This window comes from Pinus tabuliformis, chromosome 2_2, assembly GCF_031772625.1.
Source record: "Pinus tabuliformis cultivar Carrire ecotype Pingquan chromosome 2_2, CPIR1, whole genome shotgun sequence".
Classification (NCBI taxonomy): domain Eukaryota; kingdom Viridiplantae; phylum Streptophyta; class Pinopsida; order Pinales; family Pinaceae; genus Pinus; species Pinus tabuliformis.
Genome location: NC_142300.1, coordinates 748,413,474 through 748,426,481, shown reverse-complemented (window position 1 = coordinate 748,426,481; position 13,008 = coordinate 748,413,474).

Here is a 13,008-nt window from a genome sequence, read left to right as displayed (position 1 = left end):
TCTGAACAATAAAAGAGAACAAAAGACTCGAAAACATGTAATACAAAGATTTGAGAAAACTTATTGTTGTATGAAAACAGTCTGGAATCCTGCAACATTCACCATTCACCACAACACATCAAAGTACACCAAGCTTTGGAAATTCCATTCTCCCTTTGTATTATTTCTCTGAGAATCTTACAGCAAGCGAGAGCTCTTCAAGGAAAATTACAACAACCTCTGCTCTATCATGCGCAGGGGTTTATATAGAAATAAGTATACAAAATATCTCAGGCATTGAGTCATCTGAGAGAGAGAAAATATCTTCAGTAGTGTTCAGAAAGTAGGCAGGGAGTTATTACAACATTAAATGCAGAGTAAATGCCCTTTATGTCTGTCAGATGATTGTTTTGACTTTAAGGAGTCACTGAGTCGGTTACATTACTATGTATCGATCCTGTAGGTACGCATTTACTTTTGCCTGCGCAATGAATTTCTCGGCTTTGCCAGCTGCGTTTGTCTTTCCTGCTTTGTTGGCTGCTCCATCTGCTGAGTTGGCTCAGCTTTGACTTTATGATGCCCGCTGATTTTGCTTACTGTTCTTTCCATCAAAATTTATAGAAAAAACAGAAATTGATGCATGGCTTAATGTTTACAAAATTCTCTGGATGGCATCTGTCCACCATTCCTGTGTAGGAAGCTGATGCCTGAGGATGGCCTGCATTGTCTCTTCAGCTTCTGTATACTTGAAAAAGTTGGGGGCTACATCAAATAGATGATTCATTTCATTCATTATAAAAAGTAGATTTTCTATCTTACCATAGAAAATCTGTCCTGTGATAGGCCCTGTATCTTCTGAGGTGCTGGCCTTCTCATTTACCTGTGATGAGGCAAAAACATTCACTCTCTTGGCATATTCTTCATGGGTGAATAATCTCCCTCCATTGTTCAGCAAGCTAGGGAGTCCTTTACTTTCCAATACCCGAAACCTCTCAAAGAACCTGTTTACCTCAGTTTGCATATCCTGGGTTCTTCTGTCTAACGTTTGCACCAGACTTCTAAGAGTAAGAACCCTCTTGATCATTTGGATAGTATCAGTTCTGTTTGCGATTCCCATGATGGTCAACTGAGAACTTGTCTTATGATTGAGCACATTGATCATTTTTGTTGCAATTTCAGGCATGTTCCCCAATAAGGCCCTTGATGTTCTGATTTCCCTCTGCGCTTTTGGAATGAGCTCCAGTTGCTCATGGATTGTCTCAATGTATGGCCACTGGTTATTGATGGACTTACCAATATTGGACCATATCATTGCTCTGATTTCGGCTATGATTTTATCTAGCTTTAGCTCTTTCTCAAGCTCCTTGATTTTGTCTTTAAGAGCTTTGATTTCTTTGGCCTTCTCTCCTACTTCTCTTTTTGTTTTGTCATGCCTTTCATTCACCTTGGCCAGCTGCTCCTTAGTTTCATTCAGCTGCATCATTTGTGCTTCTAAAGCTTGTATTTCGCTTTTTAGCTTTTGCATGTCTAAGCTCTGATCTGTGCTGGTGGGTGCTGCTGAAGTAGATGTGGCTGGTTGTTCAACCTGCTGAGGTGGAGGTGCAGTAGTAGGAGCAGTCTCCTCAAGATTAATGACCTGTGGAGGGGGCTGAGATGTTTGCCCCTCTTGCACTTGTGTTGATGATCCTTTCAGAGGTGCTTGTGTGGCCTCATATTGCCCCAATTTTTCTTGTGCCTTCAGAAGTTCTTTGTAAACAGAAATTAACAGAGCAGTGGAATCCTGCTCATACCTTTGTTTTGCCACTTCATCGGTCTGTGGATGGATAGTGGCTGGAAGTTTAACCTTCTTCCTTAGTGCAGCCATATCAGCATCTCTGATTTTTAAGATCTCTTGTATCCCTTTAATATCATTGGGATTGTGCCCAATCTCTATGATGATTTCTTCCAGGGTTTTGATCCTGTTGTCTTTGGCCTGAGAAGAGGCTCTCTCTAGCTCCAGCTGGGAAGCTGTAGCATTCAGACTGCTTGTTAACTTGTAGTTGTCCAAGGTCTTATCGGCCAATGAAGCATACACCATTTCCCCTGTTTGTTTATGCAACTCAATTTTGTCCATGGGGTGTATGTATTTGGCAAGGACCTCTAAATTGGTCCTGAGATAATCAGCAGAAGACTGTGGCTTGAGTGCCGTAGGCATAAAATGACTCAATGTCAGTTTGCCCTCACCTACATCAAAAGCAGACATGAGTCTCTGCTGATTGGAAGGAACCATGTTAAGTAGGTGATTGTATAATTGAACTTTGATTGGGTCACTCCTACTCTTAATGTCTATGAACTGCTGCTTTATGCTCACTCTTTCCTCTTTCTGCTGGCTGGAGGAGCTGACTTCCCCTCCCATTGTCCTGTCTAGTTCCTGCTGGGAGGAACTTGCTGAAATTTCTTGACTTGGTGGGCCCATGCCCAATGCTTCTCTGATGGCTATATCCTCTTCTGGAAAATCGTTGAGTCTTTGCCTTTTCTCTCCTTGATTGATAGAGGATGTCAAGGGAGTTTCTCTTTCCCTTTTCCTAAAGACAAATGTGTCCTCCTTTTGAGGGGTTTGGAGGACCGAGGCATCAAATGTAGAGTCTTGTCTTGTAGGCATGACTTGTTCAGTGGTCTGAGGAGTATCCACTGTTTCCTTTTGATGGGCAGGCTGCTCCTGCCCTTGTTTTTCTTGCTGCTGTTCCTCTTGCTGTCCTATGTCTTCTTGTTGCCCTTGCTGTAACCCTTCTGCTTGTTCTTGTGCTTGCTGACTTTGTTTTTGCTGCTGTTCCTGCTGTTGCTCTTGCTCTGCCTCCATTTCCTTTTCCTTTCCTTTTTCTGATACTTTTCCAGCAACTTTTGTAGTTTGTTGTGGAGTAGTTGAAGAGGAGGCTGCTGCTCCAATTTGTGTGCTTGGCAGTGAGGGGACCTGTGCATAAAACTCAAGGTCAGCCATCTTCTTTTGATTGTTCAGAGCTCTTTGATCAAGCTCTTTTTGAGTTATATCTTCTTCTAGAGTTCTCCTTTTCCACTTGCTTTGATTGGCATATTTTTCAATTTGGGGGAGGCTATGATGACCGTAAGCAGACAGTTTATATTTGAGTCTCCTCATTGTGATGAAGTTGTTGGGGTCATAGGGTTTCCATATAAAACTGTACTTCAAACCAAATCCCACCAGTATTCTATCTGCCTCCTTCCACCCTTCATCCCTTTCATTGTAGACTAAATGGCCAAGTTGGCTCTTGATTTTCAGCTGTGCTTTCTTGCCTCTGCCTGAGAAGTGGAACATATCCACATAGCCAAACTGCCTGAAGTATTCTAAGGCAAATAGCCTCATGGGCACAAATTTGGGTAGTCTAAATGGGGGTAACTCACACCCATATATTCTGATGACGGTGTGGTGTTGGTAAAGATACCAGTCCCCAATACTGTATACTTTTGACAAATGTAGGCACCTTTTCATGTCCTCTGTCAGTCTAGGAGGAGGTGAACCAATCAGTAGAGTCAAGGCTGGATGGATGAAAAGATCAATAAACTCACAGTAGGTGTATGGAGAGTAGCATGATACGTGGAAAACAGATGTCCAATACACTACTGATCTCAGATTGCCCTGTGCATCTACTCTCTTCTTTGGGAAGGAGAATTTATCATGATGGAAGTATATGAGCAGATGATATAGGTAGGAGGTGTACCTAAACATTCTTTCTCTTGGCAAATTCATCAACTGTTCATGCATTTTGTCTGATATGTATGTTGCATAATCATAGTGGATTGGTTTCCTTCCTGGGGAGAACATAAGCATCATTTGTATAACTGTTTCATCAATATGTTCTATTGAATCATATCCCAGGATGGGACTGATCATGTCAACCAGGTCTTGGCCCAATTGATTGAGGTAAACGCAGTTGATGGGAGGAGTCTGCAAAGTGTCAGCCTTGATGAAGAGCTGGTTGACCTTAGTGATTTGGGCCTCTGTGGTTCTGGCTCCCTGTACTATTAAATCAGCTAGTGACAGAGGGACCAACTTATGCTCTGTCTGGAATTGCAACATCTCCCTGATGGCTTCAGGGGTAATGAGGAACAGGATTGAACCTTCAGCATCTAGCACTGCTCTCTGGGATGCATCATAGTGTTCAGCAACTATGTGCACAAGCTCAGGGAATTGATTAACCTGAGGAAGTTTGAATATTGGGAGGAATGACTCCCAAATTCCCAGGATGTCTGTCCCCCTCTCATGTTTGATCTTTATCTCGTTTAATATTTGCAGATGGAACCTGCTCCTGCTCAGCATTTCCTCTGCTATCTTGTAGTCCAGGTCTGCCAATGCTCTGGTGTCAAATGTTCTATTAGGAACATTTAGGGGAGCCACATTGAGGGCTATGGGAGCTACAGGGGGGTCCATGACTTTCCTTTGAGGTTTCTGTTTTGCTTAGGGATTGTGTCACTTATGTAGATCAATAACAACAGAGTTTCTTTGCAGAGAAGGGTGAAAGTGCCTGAGAAAAGGTGAATGCAGGGTCTGCAGCAGTTGAAATGCTGCTTTATGGCAATTAATAGCGAAGCTTAGCTTTTCTGGCACCTTTCAATGGTAAAATTTGGTTTCAAATGCGCCTGCCACGATTGCGCAGACAGGGCCTGGTTTCTTAGCAGAATGCCACTGGGAAAAGGCTCGGCTGGTGTTTTCCGAAGTGATAATTGGAACTTCAATGCTTTACTGAGGAATTCAGTAGTAAATTTCTGATTTTCGGCTTCCTTTAAGCTTCTCAAAGCGTTAAATAGATAATTGCAGGCGCACAGAGAATGAATGATGAGGAATACCTGGTAAAACAGCTAGCAGAGGTCGTGACCGCAGGTTGAACTGGTGCGCTGGAGGTCTTCTGGTCAGTTTAGCAGGTTGGTAAACAATTTGGACGTTGATTGCATGCAGAGCAGAATAACGACGAATACACAAAATGACCAAAAAACGCGAACTTTTGGCTAAAATAGACCTTTTTATGTTTTTGGCGCGAATTCGTGCTGACGTCAGCATGACGTCATTGGTGGGGTCAAGGTCGGATGACGTCATGCTGACGTCATCGGGTGACGTGGCGCTGTCTGGTTGGTACACGGTGGCGGTGACATGGCAGGACAGGTGGGCCAATGGCAGGGACAGGGAGGTCGACGGGGCAGCGTACCTGGGTGACGGGGCGCTGACGCGTTGCTGATGCGGTGATGACGTGGGCAGGCGGGATGAGGGAATCCGGAAACCGCTAATGGTTTCATATCGTACCGCCTCTTGTACGGTGGCGGTATCCATCGGCTGTACCTCCGATGCGTGGTGGTGAGGACACGTAGCAGTGGGATGACGTCCTTCAAATACGGACGTCGGGAGATAAGTCTCGTACAGTGGATGAGCTCCGACATCAGGATAACCGTTGGATCTGCAGCGGATAATCGGACGGTGATCGGACGAATGAGATGACAGGGGGATAGTACGTTTAACTGTCAGGCGTCGGACAGACTCTGACACGACCAGGGCCGTCAGATCTGGAGGGTCTGATCTAACGGTCATCGGATGAGCTGACATGTGCGCTGTATACGGAAGCTGGCGGGGGTATATAATCGGGTTTTATATGATTTTCCAATGTAATTTTAAAAAACATTATATGCGCTAACCTTGGCTATAGGGCGGAAAAGTGGGTTTTCATGCTTATTTGCCCTTTGAAGCGGGTAAGGTGGGGATTTAGGATCTTTATGGGGTTTTTATGTGCAAAGGGGTAAAAATAGGGGAATTTAGCTCATGAAGGAGAGGGGGTAGCTGGCCTAGGCTCATCAACATGACCTGGTGTCATTTGATCCCTGACTCAAGACTTTATTGGCTATAATGCCAAAGGGGTGGGTATTTATAAGATTTTGGGATTTATACACCTTGGTGTTAGTAATATTAGGGGAAGAGGCGATATGAGGATTTATACAATAGAATTAGTGTTAATATGAATGAAGGGAGCAAATGAAGGGGATCTCACTGAGTTCATATGAAATTGATTTAGTTTTGAGAGTAGATCAAAATGAAAAGATTTTAGACAAGAAATGTGGCTTCTGAATGAACCAGAACCACCTAAAAACCATGATCTTTCTCCATAAATCTCAGCTAAAAGAAAGGGAATGTTAGTAATGAAATGAAGGGGGAGAGGGAGGTTAGTCATGCTCCCAGCTGTTAATTTCTTGCCTTGCTGCCCACCATCACCACCTTGCAATGATAGGGATACCTTTCTGCAACCCCAACTACCTACCCAGCTGCTTACCTAGCATTTTTTGTTTCTCCTTAGAGGGTGCACTTGGACTTGCAAACCCTTACTTGCCTTTTCTTTTCTTTGGCTTTTTGTTTATTCTTTTCTATCTACTTCTAACCTTATCTCTTCCAAGGTCCCAGATTGAGCTGTTGGAAACCTTTTCTTCTCTACCTAAACTACTTGTCTGCCAAGATTAGGCTGTTTGGACAGACTTCTTTCTCTATTCTATAACACAAAATTGAAACATGGCATGATCCAGGTTAAACTGTTGGATCATCCATCAAAATTTGTAATAGGGTCATCAACGTTTGAAACACTTTACACACCTTCTTGCTCTTTAGGAAATATGGGATCTTTGTGAACTCAAAGCAGAGCATATTTGGACTTTCTCTTGCCAATCATGAAATATGAAACCTATTGGTATAGGTATCCAACACCTACCATTAATGTCATTGGAGAATTGTCTGACATAATGTTGGGGCAGGTAATCTATTCAAAGTATTTGGACCCTGGAAGCCCTGTTGTAGATGTGCACACCAATGGCCCCATTGTCCCACACACTTTGATTGATCATGGGGTTTCCATTAATGTGATGACCAAGGACACCATGCTCAAGCTCAATCTCCATGGTTCATTGAGAAATACCACAACAGCCCTCCAACTTGCAGACCACTCCACAGTGACCCCTGAGGTGATTATGGAGGACATGATGGTCTCCATTGACTCTTGGGAATACCCTACAGATTTTCTAGTTCTGCAGCTGAGGGCCAAGCTTACTGGCTACCCTCTCATCCTTGGGAGACCCTGGCTAGCCACTGTCGATGCCAACATTAGTTGCAAGGTTGGGGATATGACTATCAAGAATGAGTATATGTCCAAGCAGTTAGTCTTATATCCTCTTGCCCATCCAACTCTATAACATGACGTACCTTTATGGTTGGAAGAGGAAGAAAAAGATGAAGTTTATTCCACCCAACTCTATATCTTAGAAACAACCATGGGAGGGGGACAACCAGATGAAGATGATTTGATTGAGCTCATACTCCAAAGTCCAAATCGCAGTACATTTTCCTTAGACACAGTAGTAAAGGAAACACAGAAAAACCATCAAATTGATCTATGCTTAGCCGATTCCACCCCTATCCATGTCAAAACCATATAATTCGGCCCTGCAAGAACTTTGAAAATCAACCCATCTCTTTCTATTCAGCAAGAAGAAAAGTTGTGAAACCTGCTAAAGGAATAGCTAGATGCCTTTGCTTGGAGTTACAACGAAATGAAGGGAGTGCACCCCTCGGTGTGTACTCACCACATTTATATCAAAGAGGGTTGTAAACCAATTCGACAACCCCAAAGGAGTATGAATCAACCTCTCAAAGATATAACCAAAGAAGAACTACAAAAGTTGCTAGATGCAAGATTCATTTACCATATCTCCGACAGTGAGTGCGTCTCTCCTTTGGTGTTGGTCCCGAAGAAAAATGGTAAGTTGTGGATTTGTGTCGATTACAGAGAGTTAAACAAAAAAGAAGGACCATTTCCCTCTACCCTTCATCACCCAAGTGCTAGATGGCCTAGCAGGGAAAAAGCTTTTCTATTTCCTAAATGGATACAACAGGTACAATCAAATCCAAATTAGCCCTGAAGAGAAGGATAAAATCACCTTCACTTGTCCCTGGGGTACTATCTAGTCAATTTAACGTCTTAAATTGCTCTACATAAATTATCAATCCGGGTATCATAAACTCATGAAGTGTGGTGCACCATATGTGCTTAGTTAACATTTTTATTACTTCGTTGTTTTATAGATTTTATTTTGTTTTGGGTTTTTTTTTTGGTTGGTTTCCTAAAGTGTCTAATGCAAACGGAAATCATATTCTAAGGTCTTAAGAATACTTTTAAAGGACAAGTATGGATAGAGATTTCAAGACAAAGACTAAGGCCTATGTCCCTAATGGTAACTTCCAAAACTTTAGCACTTCAAAAGATCTCAAAACATGTTATTGATGGAATTAGTACTTGAACAAAAGTGTAAATATGCAGCTACTTCAATCAAAATAGAATGAAACAACCAATCAATGAGCTAGTGACTATGAGACCCAGTATCCTTGCTACTGTATGAAAAAAGAAAGTAAAAACTAAACTTAAAGCAACTCAAAGACTAAAAGAAAAGCAACTAAATCATCACACTACTTCAACTCTTTTGATCCTTTACCATTTAGCTCAATCTAACCTATGGGAAGCAATCATGAACAAGTTAAGCAATATGATATCTAAATTGCAAGAAATTAAATTTCATAAAGGAAACTAATCACACTACTTCAACTCTTCTGATCCTTTACCCTTCAGCTCAATCTACCTTATGCGAAGAAATCATGAACAAGTTAAGCAATATGATATCTAAATTGCAAGAAATTAAATTGCATAAAGGCAACTAATCACACTACTTCAACTCTTCTGATCTTTTACCCTTCAGCTCAATCTACCTTATGGGAAGCAATCATGAACAAGTTGAGTAATATGATATCTAAATTGTAGGAAAGTAAATGAGCAAAACAAAACTGATTGAAATAAATCAGCAGAAGGACAAGATGATTCCGTCATGTCATTAGTCATTAAAAAGCTTTGTGCATTACTAACCTACAATCAACCGGTTGAACACACTTGCATGAATGAAAAATCTAATCTATCAACTTGAAAGCAATCAAATGACATAATGAAATCAAAGCAAAATTTACAAAATGAAATCTACTCTACCTGACATTCTAATATGCTCCACGACATCTACTTCACATCTCCTTCCATGTTGAGAACATCAAAGCTTTATTCAAATTCTTCAAAATTACAAAGTACAACAAAGCTCTCCAAAGCTTTCAAAAGCCATCAAGGAAGAACTACAAGCTCACAAGCTAAAAAGACTTAAGAACTCCAAACTCTAAGCTCTAAGCTAACAAATGAAGGAGAGAAATCTCCTATTTATACAAAAATATGAGAAGCCATCTCATTAATGAGAATCCATGAGTCTCTCCCTCTACCTCTAGAGTCCTAATCAAAATAGGAACTGATAAGACACATGTCTTCTTAGAGTTACAATACAATTAGGAGATGTGACACATATCCTCATGATCCCATGATTCTTTCCACTCAAATTCGAATTTGGCCTTAGAGTGCCACATAAGGGTCTTCTAGAAGCCTCCTTTCAACCTACACATGTCAACAATCTCAACCCATTTGATAGGTATAAGCATATGCACATTATTTTCTAATTTTTAACCACAAATTCACTTAAAAGGCTTAGAATTAATAAAGATTGGAAAAACATAAATGTGGCCCAATGATAATGAAAGTGGGATGAATGTGGTGACATAGTAGTGAAATGGAGGTGATATAATGGACATAATAGTGAAAGTGTAATGGAAATGAATGACTTTTTCAAGACTCAACATACCCCCCAACTGAAGCTATTGCATGTCCTCATGCAATATATATTACATTAACTCTTTTGATCCTTGAGCTTTGGCTTAACTTTGCATGATATCATTTGATAACTTCATATTTTTGCAAAGTGTTTCACTTGAATTGCAACATGGTTGGTTCTTGTGTTACAACCATTTTTTTTTTTTGTTGCCTTCTATTTTGATCTTTGAACTTTGCATAATGATATTTTGATTATTGTTGCAAAGTATATCTCTATTGGATTGCATGATGGTTGGTTCTTGTGTGACAACCATGATTTTGTTTGTATCTAATTTATCCTTTAAGAACTTTTTCAAAAGCCATTGTATGCTCATAATAGCAATGTAATAATTAATATATGTTGGAAGTATGTGGACTCCTGAATATGATATGGACATGACAAGATATGAATATAAATGTATTTCCCCCCCCAACTGATGGTATTGGCAATTTTATGAAATGATGAAGAGAAATGTTTTTCCAACAATTATCATTCTAGCTTTTTATGTAATTCTATGGTCAAAAGTTAGAAAATGATGTACCTTCACTTACCCTTTGGAATGGATGAGTTTTATGTGTAGTGGCTGAAATTTTTTTATCATATTCTTCTTCAGGTGGCTGAACAAGAGGAGTCATGGATAGAGAGATAAGATGACTTTTTATTGCTTCTACTAAAACTTGTTGAATCTGCTCCAAAATGCTAAAAATAATAGTCTTCATGTCTTCAAAACTCACTGGCACAATTCCTACTATGTGAAAATATGTTATGATGTCGAACATAGTAGGAAATTGTTGGCTTAGTAGCCATTAATGGATGCCACTAGTCAACACGAGAACTCTCACCATTGATGACAATGAAAGTCAAGATGCCCAAACACATCTTGCTAGGTACGAATGAATTTGCTGAAGTCGAGTCACTTAGAAGATCTGACGAACAAGAGACATTAATGTATTCCCATTGTTTGTCAGCATGAGGACTTGACATTAAGGCATGCAAGCCTCAAGGTGTTTTTACAAAGAACTTAGACTCAAAGGACTATGGACTCAATAATTTGCATTGAAGCAGGGCTTATTTGCGGAATGAAAATGACAAGGAATGGAAGATGAAAATGGAAGATGGCAATGGAGAGTAGAAATGGCAATGGGAAATAAGCATGTGAATGATCCTCTTGCTTTTATTTGTGGGTTATGAATGGACAAAAAGAGATGGAATGTGTATGTGAATGTAAGGGAAAAGTATGGAGTGGAATGAGGTGAATGGTTTATTATGAAGTATGGATGTGATGGATGGATGTGATGGAGAAAATAGTATTTGAAAGTTTTTCAAGTGTTTGGATCTGATTTTGCATCAGCATATTTCCTCTTTGTTGCTGATCATCCTCTTATGAAATAAATTGGTCTCTTAGAGAGACACCATTCTCTTGTCGTCATTTGTCCTTCCTCCTGGAACCTGCAAGAAAAACTAATACTTCTTCTGCAATGGAATGTAAGATTATCAAAGGAGGGAGGTGATCAATCTCTCTAGTTATGATATTTACACACAAAACTAAGAATTTGTATTAGTGAAACAAGTTCTGAAAGGAAAAATCAAAAGAATTTATACCTGATCTGGAATTAGCGCCTCGAGTTGATGTTGCTTATTTTCAGCAATTTATTTCATTATTTTCCATTTCAAACTCAAATGATGGATTTCTCATTGTGTAGATCTCGTTGAGATCTTTTCAATGGTACTTAAATCATCAAAATCTGATTTTGTATGAAAAAGTTAGGTTGATTTGAACAATGAGGTTTTTCTGGCTACGGAATTGGACTTTAGCTGTGGAATGTGCCCAGTTTCTGTAGCTTAAAATCTTGAATAAAAAGTTAGCTATTCATTTTTCATCATCAATCCAAGATTAATCAATACCTTCATAAAATAACTTATTCATTTCATTGATTCAAAATTATTATTTCTTTTCTTGACATGCAGCGACTCAGTGTGGCGACTGAGTGTGGTGACTTAGTGAAAACACTCAACTTGACTTCCCTTTGACCGGGGTTTTTTTCATCAAATTTGACCGAATGAATAGGACACCATCCATGTACTGACATTCCCCCAACTACCCATGTGGCTTGTTTTGGTTGATGACACCTGCAACCTAGAGTTTAACAAAACAACTGCGGAAAGTTAAGCCAGCTGCGGAAAGTTGAGCCAGCTGTGGAAAGTTGAATCAGCTGCGGAAAATGGCTGCAACAGTCAACCATCAGTTTCAAGTTATTTTCTTCATTGTTTGCATGTAGGAACTCTGTGAATTGTAGTGGCATATGGAGCAAACCAAGGTACTTACTCTTTTGCTGCATTTTTTTTTGTGTGCTGACGGATTTTATATCATCGCATGCCTTTTGGTATTCATATAATACAAATCGATTGAACACAGATTCAGACTGTTTGTGTGTGACATTTATAGTTTATACCATCAGCCAAAAGAAATTTAAGGTGTTGACGAATTGACTTTTTCAACAAAAGCACGTGAAGTGATAACAGTTGTGTTAGCGGGGAATGGAGAAGGTTTGACACAGCGTCCACATATGTAACATGAAACTGCCTGAAGAAACCATTCACGGATTCAACCAAACAAACCACAGCAACCACCTTGGCATAATGAAGTATGAGTAAAATACGGAAGTTGTGAGGCATGGTGGGAGACGTGGGCGAGTCTGAGTTAAAAATGGACTAGGATTAGACGGGTGGCGGAAGATGTGTTACCTCAAACAACCAAAGCGTGCCGTGTTTGAATTTTTCTGTTTTCATTTAATAAAAATCTTTTTTTCCTCATATTTAGTGACACGGTGGATGACCTAGCCACCAAGGAAATCAGATCTAAGTGGATTTCTCAAGGAAATCAAAATATGGCCGCAACTATTAAAAAAAACACTGATTTTTTTTACACGCGGCAGACAAAAATGCACTCCAAATAACCGCAAATTTCTCCCAAACCGCCACGAATCTCTTCAAACGGTTTCTGGGTTATCTAATTAACTCAGCTGGTGAAAAAACCCATGTTTTATTTTCTTCAAATTCGCCTCCGTTTGGGAAAATCGAGCATTTGAAATTAGAAGTTTTTCTGCTTTTTACGTTTTTCTGAGTTAATTGTTCTGCATTCGACCTGTAGAATTTTTGAATTAGTGGTAAGACAATACGCCTTTGTTTGACAATGGTAGTTTGCACACTATTGATCCTTATTGTAAATCTATGTGGGAGACCATCTGATGAGTCAGAAGGAGAAGGTCAGGAGGAGCA